Raw genomic sequence first — 12887 nt, forward strand, 5'->3', positions numbered from 1 at the left:
CAAAAACTGCAGGAATGTCTGATGTGCAAGACCTGCTTCACTGTCTCGCCGTCTCAGCTGGTAATGACTTTAAGCTTCTTGCAGGGGTGCAAAACACACTGTGGACTAATCTGCGTGTGTGTCTGTGTGTGCAAGCGTGTGTGTGTGTGTGTGTGTGTGTGTGTGTCTGTGTCTGTGTGTGCGAGCATGTGTGTGTGTGAGTGTGCATGCCCTTTCGCCGACGTTCAGTCCTGTAATCCATTTAGGGCATCTATCCTGGGCGACAGGCCGCAGTCCAGACCGTACGGCTGCCTCGGGTGAACGACAGGCGGGACATCAGATTAGGTGCCACGTCCCTCCTCCCAGGCCAAGTCAATGTCATGGCTGTCTGAGAAGAGGGATTAAGCCCATCCTCGCGGCCGCGTGTGGCTACTACACTAAAACACACTCACTGCCACAATGAATAATATATGTATATAGATATATACATACATACATGTATGTATATGCGATTAATGACAGTTAACTTTGAAGATTCTGTGATTAATCACGCTAAAAAAGTTAATTGATTGTGATATATATATATATATATATGTATATATATATATATATATATATATATATATATATATATATATATATATATATATATATATGTATATATATATATATATATATATATATATATATATATATATATATATATATATACATATACATATATATACATATATATATAGTATTTATATGTATATATACATATAAATTAATATACATATATATGTATATATATATACATATATATCGCATAATCATCAAAGTTAACTGTGATTAATACATAATACATACATAATATATATATATACATATGTATATATATATTCTCTCAAAAAAAAGAGAGAATATATATGTATATATATATTCTCTTTTTTACCTTGCCTCTCACTCTACTGTGTGCCACGTGGCGGGTTTCTTTGCGTAACGCATTCCGTCTGAACTGTGAATATATATTCAAATATATATATATATATATATAAATTCTCTCTTTTTTTTTTTTTACCTTGCCTCTCGGCCTACTGTGTACCATGTGGCAGGTTTCTTTGCATAACGCATTCCTTCTTAACCGTGAACAGCAACAGTACGTTGTGACACGTGGACATTCGGATCACTACACCCTATTTGGGGTGCAATAGGAGTCTATAAAAGGTTGGCCAAAAGTCAGTTTAAGATGCTTATTTACATTGGAGCGTCAAGTTTAGCAACAGCGTTTTAAACTCTTTAATTATGGATCACTGGACATCTTTATGGGACCAACCTCTACCGGAATGAAAATGGGATAGAAAATACATGTTACAAAGGTATACATCTAACTTTATAGTTCTATTTTTCATGCATTCATCTTCTATACCCGCTTATTCCTATTCAGGGTCACGGGGGTCTGCTGGAGCCTCTCCCAGCTGTCTTAGGGCGAAGGCAGGGTGACACCCTGGACAAGTCGCCAGTTCATCGCAGGGCCACATAGAAACAGACAACCATTTACACTCACATGCACACCTACGGACAATTTAGAATGTTCAATTGACCTCACATGCATGTTTTTGGAGTGTGGGAGGAAGCCGGAGAACCCGGAGAGAACCCACGCAGACACGGGGAGAACATGCAAACTCCACACAGAAAGGTCCCAGGCCCGGGCCCCGGAATCGAACCCACGACCTTCTTGCTGTGAGGCGAGTTCTATTTTTGAATAAACAATTATACATAAAGTAAAAGAGGAATTTATCTTCGCTGGTGCCTACTAAAATAATCACTAAGCCCACAATAAAAGTAATTATATCAATAATTATCGTCATATTGAATGGCTGCTAAGGGTCTTTTTATGACATTAAAGCACTCGAAGCAGTGTTTCATAACTTTGGTGCATTATAGGCAGAAAAACACCTCAGAAGAATCACCCACGGACCCACACATTGATGCCGTGGTTCTCAAACTTTCTCTGTCACGCCCCACCTTGGAGGAAACATTTTTTTCATGCCCCCACTGATGGATTCTGTGAGATGGCGCCGTCTTATGGCATTTGGTGAAATGAATCATGAACATACATTTCACCTTTCTCTTCATTTATGAAATCATTTATTCTGTACAAATAAACAACTTTAGCAAATCACTCTTTGTGACATCAAATCCTGAACACCCTACACAAGAATACTCCTTTCACTTTTCTGCTGTGCAAATCACGTTTTTTTTTTTTTTTTTTTTGGCAAACCACTTTTGTAACATCCACCATCCTGGCTTCCCTGTGAAACAACACAGCTTGTTGTTGTGCTCCCATCTCCTCACAAAGTGCAGAGAATCGCCGCGCTTTCAGGGGTCTCGTTTTGATGAAATTGACCACATCAACAACATCAGTCATGCGACAACATCACATTTTCTACCTGCCACACGGGATGACGTTGAAGTCATAATATCGCGCCAGTCGCGGCGTAGATCACGTACTGATGCAAAGGTGTTCTACGTTCTCGCGCATTGGAAAGAAAATAGACCAGACGCCGAAACGGTCGCTGCGCGGCGCGAGCCGACCGCGGAGGTGCACCCCGGTTCAAGTCTGGCGTGAACGACACCATCGTTCCGCAGCTACTCGCGGAACGATTGTACAGCCAAAAGTGCCCAACGACAAAAGAACACCGGCCACCGCCGGACTCCTGAATTCTCTCTCTACTGAAAACGTTTTGTTAATTGTTCCGCTCTGGAAAAAGTTACGACGTGACAGTTTTTAATACGTGAAACTGTAAAAACGCGGGGCATTTTTTTTTTTTTTTTTAAAAGGCGGTTTTGGTCTTTCGTGAGAGACTGCCTTTGGCTTTCGTCAAAACGTTTACCCAATCAGTGCCCTGCACTTTGCTACGTCACCCATACGGTGTCAGCTCTGCACGCTTCGAACCGCAAGGAGGCAGGTACCAAAATCGTAACCCCTGGGACCGTGCTGGGGCCCGTGGAAATGCGTCAATACCGACCCGTACCGTACCGAGATGTTACCGAGGGCGCCTGTGGGTAAACTCCCTTAGGGCGCGGCCCCAGTGGCCGCTACACGGTTGTAGGGGGCGCCGTTTTGGTACCTCAAGCACTCAGGGTCCCAGCGAGACGAGGCGAGTTTAGTGGTGACGTCGCGACGAGCAGGGCACTGGATTGGCTCAGTGTTCATGGCATCGATTTTCCCTGTCGGAGCGGACACCGACGCCAACTCTTTCGACACGGAACATCCGTGTTCGCGAGTGTGTTCAACCATATTCGTCGAAAACGACGAGCGGCAAACGGCGAAGCGCTCGGAACAAACCGAGTTGCTCCTGCGTCAGGCGCGTTAAGTTAGGGAATCCGAGGAGTCTTGAGACGAGAGGAAATACGGACTCGTCGAGAGGACGTGGCTCTTCGCCGCGAGGAAGCCTCGAACACCGCGGCATGAAGTCGTCCTTGGCTCGCTAGGGCAGCTATTTCAAATAAGGAGTCGTGCTTACTGTCTGTTTGTTTTTAAATAAATGCGATTTGCCGTTGTATCTGTCTCGTGTTTACTCTTGGTGAAGATATAAAGGTTGAACTACACCTTTACTCCCCCAGAAAACGAAACCAGACATTATAAATGTTGCCTGCATACATGATCAACTGTGATTTCAGTGAGGGAAACTGTTCTTTCTTTAACAGAAAAGCAACCACAGACCGAGCAGCAGCTATGAAACAACTTCTACTTTGTCTATCGCTGCACTGTTGTGTATCGCACAGAAATAACGCCGTCGAAAACATTGTCCCGCTTTACCGCGTCGACTCCGCCCACGGTCTCGTGGACCCGGGGCTGTGGGGACACAATCGAACCGTGGCGAGGCGAGTCGAGGCGAGGCGAGGCGGTGCTATGGGGACGCCCAGTCTCCCTCCCGCCCGGTGTTTCTCGCTCGCCCCCCCAGCGAGACGTGACTGCGCACCACAGGGGGGGACGCGCCACCCACACACTGAGAAACCCTGATGGATGATGGATTCTGTGAGATGGCGCCCTCTTGTGGCATTTGGTAATATAAGCGTCGGTTCAACCCTGCAGCTGCTTTCCTCTGGAGCGCCTCAAGAAAACATTTAAAGGCCTTGAATGTGTGTCACGTTTGTTTACGGTACGTTCAAAATCCATTTATCATTACATGGAGAGTGATTGATCTTTTTTGTCTATTTGACAAATTATTAGTAAAATATATAATGTGAGGGGGATTACTGTCACTGGAGGAAAACCCATGTGCTAACGCCGCGTCAACAAGAAGGCGGAGGAAAGGGCCCTTTAAAGTCTGTCAGAGATAAGGAGCTAAAATAGTAACATCACCAGCCTCGGTCTCTTATCAAAATAAACACACGTGCTGGAGAGAGGCCAGCGCAAAGGGCCGGCGCAACTCTCTGGGGGCGTTCCCATAGACAGAGATGTCAGGATTAGCTGTTTAACACAAACACCAAATCATCATTGATTGTTAATTATTGCTTTATTACTGTTCCTGGACAGATTTAGGTTTGTAATTAAATAAGCAAATTTAATTTAAGTGGCAAAAAGTTGATGGATAATGTATTAAAAACCAAAGTGTGTTATAAAAAGTGCAAATGGGAAAAGAATACTTTAGTTAACATACGATAAGCAGTGTTGTGGAGAAGTGACAAAGACAAAAACGTGATGTTATTGAAGTAATATAAGAAAATACAATTATCCTAAGAATCAATTCGTCAGATATAGTTGAAGCATAAACAACCGATGATTAAATGTAGCAGTTTGGATTTTTGATCAAAACAAAAACAAGAGCTACCGGTGACTATAAATAAACTTTAAAACAAGAAGAAGAAGAAGAAGTCCTTACTTGTGTGTGTGTGTGTGTGATGCCTTCCCGTGAGCACTGGTGACACTTTTGACACACAGTGCAAAGATAAACCTGAGCACATGTGAAGAGCAGATTCTGCCCAGACACGCAGCAACTCTGCCCACCATGCAGCAAAAAAAAAAAAAAAAAAAAAAAAACCTGCTGGATGCTCCCCACCCCCTCCCCGCACACTTGCGTGTGAATTTGGTAAATCATCAGGTGGATTGTGACTTTTTTAATCAGTTACTGTCAGAGATGCAAATAATAATAATAATAATAATAATAATTTTAAGTATTTATTTATTTAAAAAAAAAAGGATTAGTCCATTAGCTGACAAAAAACACATATTATTGCAAAAACAAAAATAAAAAGTTTAAGTTTAAGTTGACTATCTTAGATATCAAAATTGCTTCTCTTTTGCATTACAGTGCTTAAAATTATTTTAAGAATCCTATGCCTTTGACTTGGTGTCCTATTCAATCAGTGGCAGAAGGGGAAATTTTATTTTATTTAATAAATGCAGGGCATAAAAAAAATAAGAAAAAGAAAAAATGATCTCTATGTGGTTACAACACCTTACAAAAAATAATCCACTTGTTACTTAAAGCAAATACAAGGAAAAGTTTCTTATTTCTTAACCAACTCCACATGAGGGCAGTGTTGTCACGATGACGAGTAGCGTTTCCGTCGACTGTGTGTAACTACTGGTGCGTGCCCTACGCGGCCACTCCTTAACATGAGTGCACATGCGTTTGATTATATGCTCAAATCAGTCGTGTGCCCGCAACCGAAACCAAAAAAAAAAACCCAAAAAAACAAAACAAATGAGCCCCTGCAACATGTGTGACAAATTAAGCGGCCACATGTGTATTCGCGTGCGCCTTTCAGTGCACCAGAGCGCCGAGTGGGGGGCTCGGGGGCTACGACTTATTTCACCCTGGAACATATTCAGAGAGTCTAGCCAAGCGTGAGCCAGGGAGGAGAAAGGGGCCATTGTTGTGGTCCAGATGAGTGTCATAGGTGCCTCGGAAAATAGATTCACTCATTGTGGTTCAACAGAAACACACACGAAAGGGCTGCCCGCTCTGCCAGACTGTCACCGTGCCAGATTCACTTTCCTTAAAACGCAGGGATTAAATGTATCGCCCCCCCCCCCGTCCCGGGTTTGTCGTTCGATATATATGGCTGATTTATTCTTCGTTATAAAATGTATAGTTAGACCTTAGCAAATATACTCCGACAGGCGGCTTTTGTCAGCTTAAGGCAGCAGGTGGTTGGGGTCTTAAAGTTTGAAACTCCACTCTGAACAACATCCTGGAAATCCCTTTTGTCTCTCACTTCCCTTTCCAGAGTCGTGTCCCCGAATTGCCTCCTGTATGGACCCAGTCTGACAAAAAAAGTGGTGCGCTACCTCCGCCGAAAATTCTCCAAGAATCGAACATCTCACACTCGAGGAAAGCCACTCGGGGGGACGTAGCGGGAGCTACGTGGCGAAGGTCTTAACTTTGGAACCGTCCGATGGAAAAGCACATGTTTTTTTTTTTCCCTCAAAAATAAGCGGGATCATAAAAAAGTCTGCCAGCTGACCCGAACCCTTGAAGACCCCTCGGGGGACAAGAGACTCACCGCAATGTCTTGAACTTTGGAACAGTTGCACCATTTATCAGGATGTGATGTATGGCCCTCCGCTGGGGTGGCACTATTGCTGATACTTACATCATATATCTCAAAGTCTTGCTTGAGGATAGTTTTACGAGTAGAAGAAAACATTTTTTCTTTTAATTTAACGACTTGCCGTAACTCAAAGTCTCGCAGAACAGCGTGATTAGCCTGAAATATTATGCCACGCGTGGCCTCTAAAATACTGTGTAAAAATACTTCAAATGACATTGTGCAGTTGAGTAGGAACACCGGTTGAAGAGCAAAGCACTTACTGGGGACAAACATACTTAAAAAAAAAAAAAAAAGGCAACGCGGTGGGGGGGTGCACAGTGTGAAGCGATTTAAAACATTTTAATGACGCAAAAGTGAGGGATCAGAATGGCTCCCACTTTGATGGGGGGACATTTGATTTGGGGGGTATTTGTATTCAAACTGTCATTAAGCCGTCTGTGTCTTTCAAACATGGCAGTTCCTCCGCGTCATGACTGACAGTTCAATCCCTCAAGAAGAAGAAAGGATGAATCCTTTTGAAAAAAAAAAAAAGGTTGAAAGGCACTGCGTAAAAGCAAGATTTAGCCTTTTTAGAGGTTGTGAAGGGAGGACAGCGGAGCTGCACTCCGCCCACTCTCTGATCTCAGATCTGGATTAGTTTTCTCAAGGTGTTGGCCTTTACTGGCAAATGGGTGGGATTCCCAATCCCATCCCTCCAGGGGAGTAGAAGCGCAAGAAGAGCTAAAGTTCCAACAAAGCTTTTGTCCCTTTCATTTGATGCCAGAGAATTTTCTGTGCTCAGTCAGAGGGATATTGTCTGTCAAAGCCACATAAGTTGCCTCTTAATTAGTTAAGGAGAAATTACCAGAAGAAAGTGAAAAGAACCTGATAAAAAAAAGACAACGAAAATTAAGTGGAATTTGACAGGCAAGGCTAGAAAACAAGACAGGGGAAAAATAAGGAAAGGGCCATGATAATGAAGATTAAATGTTAAGATTGCACAGTATCTAGACAGCTGAAATGTCACTTCTGAAATCTCGCTCATCCATGCTGCCAAGCTGCAGAATAAAAATGTTTTAGGTCAGGCTTTGGGTCAAAGCAGCAATACAGGAAGCAACCGTGAGCCAAGCTGCTGCTAAAGAGATTAGCACGAATGCAGCCGTCATGGCGTTTTTTTTTTGTTGCCAGAAATGGAAAGTATCGAGCCATTGAAATAATAATAATAATATTAAAGATTTTAAGACAATAAAGATTTTAATGCGTAGCTACTTAACTCTTCACTGGCTGTGCATTGCAGCTACCCAGCTAGGACAGTGACAAGCATCTGCAGTTTCATGTCACCTCGCAATTAAACGTAAGCATTAAACTGCCGCCACCTGGACAAAATCTGATTGTTACGACTGCAGTATAATGACCAGGTTTGTCCAACCAGCTCCCAAGTCTTGCCTCCCTTTTCCAAAACACGTTCAGTGGGCTCTTCACCAGGTGGATAAATCAAAAGGCTTTAGTAAACCTCTTCCATGTGGCGTGCCGGGTTACAAAGACCTTGGAAGAGAAGCAGAACCGTCCCTGTTTATACGAAAGGTACCTCATTTAAGGTGGAATGCATCCAGTTGACCTTGGCGTGACTTACGTCCATTATGAGCGTCTAATGGGTTTGGATCGACAGCGAAGTGAAGCATTTGGCCCAGTTCATTATGAGGGCTACATATGACATTGATCTACTCGGCAGCCCATAGCGCTCCATTGTTGAGTCACCGCTGCACCTGATGTCAGATGACTGCCAGGGCTGCAATCCTTTAACAGAGCTGGAATTGTTTCATATTCGAATTCTTGGGCTTTCGGTTTCCTCAGCGAAAAAAAAAAAAAAAAAAAAAAACGCACTCGCGCACATGTTCTTACACACACAAACAGGTTGAAGAAAACGTTCATCGGACAGATGCCACCCCCCCTTGACCCTCCAAGTTTCCGATGAAGTGTGACGGTCAGACAACAGTACTAACAAACACAAGCATGTGGGAATGTGGCTTTTGTGCTGGGCCTAAACTCAAACCACATTGTTTCAAGGCAAAGTGAGGCAAACAGGACATTAGCAAAGATTTTCTGAAAGGAAAATAAAAACAGCAAGGAGGGCTGAAGGAGTCCCAACCAACAAAAACAAAATGTGGAGTGTTGATGAAGATAAAAGCATTCCCTTATGATATGATGTATATATTGTCTATATTGAACTACAGAAAGTTTTTTGATGCAAAAGTACCGTTAAGTCAGCTTGCTGCATTAGGCTGAAAGTAGCGTTAATTTAGTTTGCTGCATTAGGCCGAATTAGCGTTAAGTTAGCTTGCTGCATTAGGCCGTAAGTAGCGTTAAGTTAGCTTGCTGCATTCCGCAGTAAGTAGCATTAAGTTAGCTTGCTGCATTTAGCCTAAAGTAGCATTAAGTTAGCTTGCTGCATTAGGCCGAATTTCCCATCATGTGCATTGCCATGTTTTCCCTCTTCGAACATTTCCGGCTTCTTCTTCGCATTCTATTGCTACTGCTGCTACCAGGACCTCATTTAGTCTTTTTTGAGGCCAGGAAACGGGTTTTGGACACTGGGGAAATCTGATGTGCCTCTGCTCCTCTCACAGCTCATTAGCGTCTGAACTAATTGCGAGGCTAACTTTAGCAAAGCGACAGCCCAGTTTCATCCGTCTGCTATCTATATATCGAGGGAAGGGGATGAGGAGAGCCTTCTGGTGACATCGAAGCTCGCGTCAGAACGTTCTAGCACTTCTAGAACTTTTTCCCCTGGGTGGCGTGCCAGCTGGTCCAGCTTCTTCCCAACGAGAACACACACGTCGCATTGTTACGAAATGCTGTTTATCAGTCATCGGAAAAACACAAATCAATTGTTTTCGCCAACTCATCATTTCCTTCCCCCCTGTCAACAGCCTCTATAGATTGAGATCAGTTTGGTGTCATATTTTACTGTTGCAAGAAAATGAATATGTTTTTAATTGATCATGTCAGTTGCCAAACTTGTTTCCCTTCAAGGGATTTTACTTACTGTGCACATAGGAAGGAATAATGTGTCTTTTCATGTCCTTGAACATTAAGAGCGAGACACCAGGTGCTGAAACATGGAGATTAGCACCTTGAAGAGCTGCGTCTGCCTTTTTGCAGACATGATGCAATGAGTTGGCACTTGTCGTGTGCCAGAAAATGCAACAATAGCCCTTGTGAGAACACCTGAGGTGTGCAGATGAGACGCACTCCTTTAATTTCCACGCAGTCACACCGTGATGGCACAGGAGCCGCATGTCCTTCCCGCAGAAAATAAAAAGACAGCACTTTTTTCTGCCTTTACACTGGACAAGATCCAACATGGGCCAATCAATAATCCCAAAGCAAAGCCACAGTTTGTCCAAAGCTGAGCCAGAAGCCCACAGAGTTGCAATGACCTCCACTTCCCCCGATCAATCTCTCAGTGTGGATGAGAAGAACAGACAGCGTTTTAAATCTGATCTCCGCCAGCCACACACAGTCGTCGAGGTCAGCGAGAGGCTGGATCGAGGAACCCCCGCCAGCCACCTCCTGCCCCTATTGGAGTAAAATACGATACGAGACGCTGCCAACGCTCAGCGGACGACAGGAGGGAAGACGGATGAAGCACGATTTTGAGGGATGGATTCAAAGTCAAGGGTGGTCACCAGTAGCAGACGATCGGGTTTCGACCTGCTCAGCTGTGGTTTTGCAGCCCTTCGTTTTTGGACTGACACCTTCAGTTGAATCCTTAAATATTTTTCAGTTGATAAATCGACTTGTTCAATCTGCATTGTGGTTCGAACCTGGCATTAGCAGTGTTACATAAAAAGGATACGACTTGAGTAACATGAATAAAATGAGTATCCAGGGATCACAATTGTGTCCTTGTTTTTTCTGGGAAAATAACAATATCAGCAGGTGTGCGGTCACGCTCTGAGGTCTCGTCAACACAAATGAACAGGTTCCTGGGACAGTCTGAAGATTACCTCACCCACATGACATCACCATCCTCTCAGGACAACTTGACACCAGGCGGTGATGTAATAGTTCAAAACCAGGAGGACGACGTTTATCGGAACGCTTTCTCCGGAAGGTCAAACACCAGTTGGGGGCGTGGCCGCAGGTGTGTCCGCCGCAACTCGTGTTACACCGATGAGTTTTTACCGCAGCGAGACACACAGTCGAGTGTGTCCCATGCGGGCATCATGGCGACGTAGATATTATCTTGAGCGCAACACAAAGAAATTGGCAAGGAAGAGCCGATGGCTTCGAAGCATTTTATCCGATCGACCGTCCTGATACGGCGCCTGCTTTGTGTTTCATCCGGGCACCAAGGAACCGTGTCCAGATTTTTGCACTGCTGAGCTGCGAGCCCAGAGGCACAACAATGGGCAACACTGTGCTTCACTTGAGTTTTCTGAAAGCGGTGACAGACACACCGCGATCCCTTCCTGTGCTTACAATAAAAATAAGAAAAAACATAAGGGGGCAGCTTGAGTTGGATGCCTGCAAAGTAGCTAACGCGATGAAGTGCAAGAGCGTGGAGTAAAGATTTTGCTGATTAACATGGAAGGAGCTGAATTCTGGCAAAATTAAGAATTATTTTACGAATTTGTGCTTTATAGCTGGAAAAGACAAAGATACGAGAGCTAAGCTTTCATTTGTTATGCGATTAAAAATGTAACAGGAATTGCCTGCTTTATATTGCTAATTCTTGGTAAGCAAATTAAAGTAGACAGATTCTAGTGTGTCCACCGCACCCACAACACAGATTTTGTGAGAGTCCCAGATCGGAAGCTTCAGCACGGATCTACTTTTCGTCATGTGACTTCAGTCTTTTCACGTTTTTGAAGTGTCGCTTCTCGCCTCCTTGCCGCTCTCACAAAAGTCCCCAGCATTTTCCCACCGCATAATGCCGCTGCCACATGGGCAATGATCGGAGATAGCATTACACACCCTCTTTAGGCATTTCCTGTGGCGTTTCCTGCTTTCTTCCATGACCTCATGTGCTAATGTGAATTAATCCTGTCGCACTCTCGGCTAGCCGCCCTCCCTCTCTCTCTCTCTCCCTCTCCCTCCCTCTCTCGGCTTCCATTATCACAAAGGCTGCCCACCCCGAATCTTACCCTCGGATTTTAAAAAGCGCACTGGGGCTCCCAACATTTCACAGCCAATGACGGAGATAAGCCGTTTAATGTGCGGCGAGCTTGTTGGTGCATGTGCACATGCTCAGCTTTAGGGAGTTGTCTGAGAAATCATAAAACTGATGCTCAAACGCGAAACTGTTGCGTTCAAGTTCAAAGACAGGGAGTCACGAGCAAAGCCCCCGTATTCTATTCCAACTGTTGCTGTGTCTGCCGAGCTTGATAGAAAGCATTCCATGAGCAATATTATACTGTAAACATGTGGTGGGCCAAGTCTCCGTCATGTCTCTGATGATTTTGTTGTATCGTTATTATTTTGGCATCCAGGAAGACGCTTTTGTTTGTGAGGCTATTTCTGGCTTTCTCGTGTGTCACGTTAAATCTTTGATGCCCGCAAAAGCCAGACACAACACAGCGACGGTCCTCATTGCGTCTCCTCCAGTCTGCCGGAGATAAGCCAACACCCGAATGTCCAACGCAACTTGGTTTCTCACAACGCAGCAAGTTCAATGACCTTCACATCACTCCAGTGGCAGAGAGCCAGAAGCCTTAAGCACAGGTTTAAAGACTGTAATCTCACAAGTCCATCTTGCCAAGTTCCAACCGTAAGCATTTTAATATAATAAAGAGAGCCTCTTCTAATTTTACCTTCAGGTGGTATCTTAAAAATAGTTGCGTGTTGCATGCAATGGACCTGCGATCCTCAGTTTGTCTGTTTCTCTTTTAGTTTCGCCCCCGTTACTTTTTCTTTTAGGTCTATTTTTCTGGGAGAAGACAGCCCATTTAATTTTGAACTGGCCCACCCAAAACAAATTTGCCTACCGAACACACGTGCTGCACTGCCAAGGCGCTGGTGATGAGTGATGGCGATGCAAATTATAATGTGTTTTTCCTCAGTAACAGCAAGATAACACAATATTCTTTTTTAAAAAAGGGGCAAGATAAATAGCAGGATAAGAAGCAAATGTAAAAAAGAGAGAGAGAGAGAGAGAGAGAGAGAGAGAGCTCATACATGTGCTCCTTCAGACATGCGTCAACATCGTTAAACACAGGAAATATTTATCTCCATGTCAGGAAGTCATTTTGTGTGTCCCGCTGCCCAAAAGTGATACGAGATAAACGGCTGTTTTGAACAGCGACGTTTCCCGACAAGAAGTACAAAATCTGAATAAAATTTCTCCATCTCGTTAAAAACACGGCAGAGAAACGGAAAGC

This window comes from Nelusetta ayraudi, unplaced genomic scaffold (genome assembly GCF_046127955.1).
Source record: "Nelusetta ayraudi isolate G7.1 ecotype Tasmania unplaced genomic scaffold, CSIRO-AGI_Nayr_v1 ptg000151l, whole genome shotgun sequence".
NCBI classification, from domain to species: domain Eukaryota; kingdom Metazoa; phylum Chordata; class Actinopteri; order Tetraodontiformes; family Monacanthidae; genus Nelusetta; species Nelusetta ayraudi.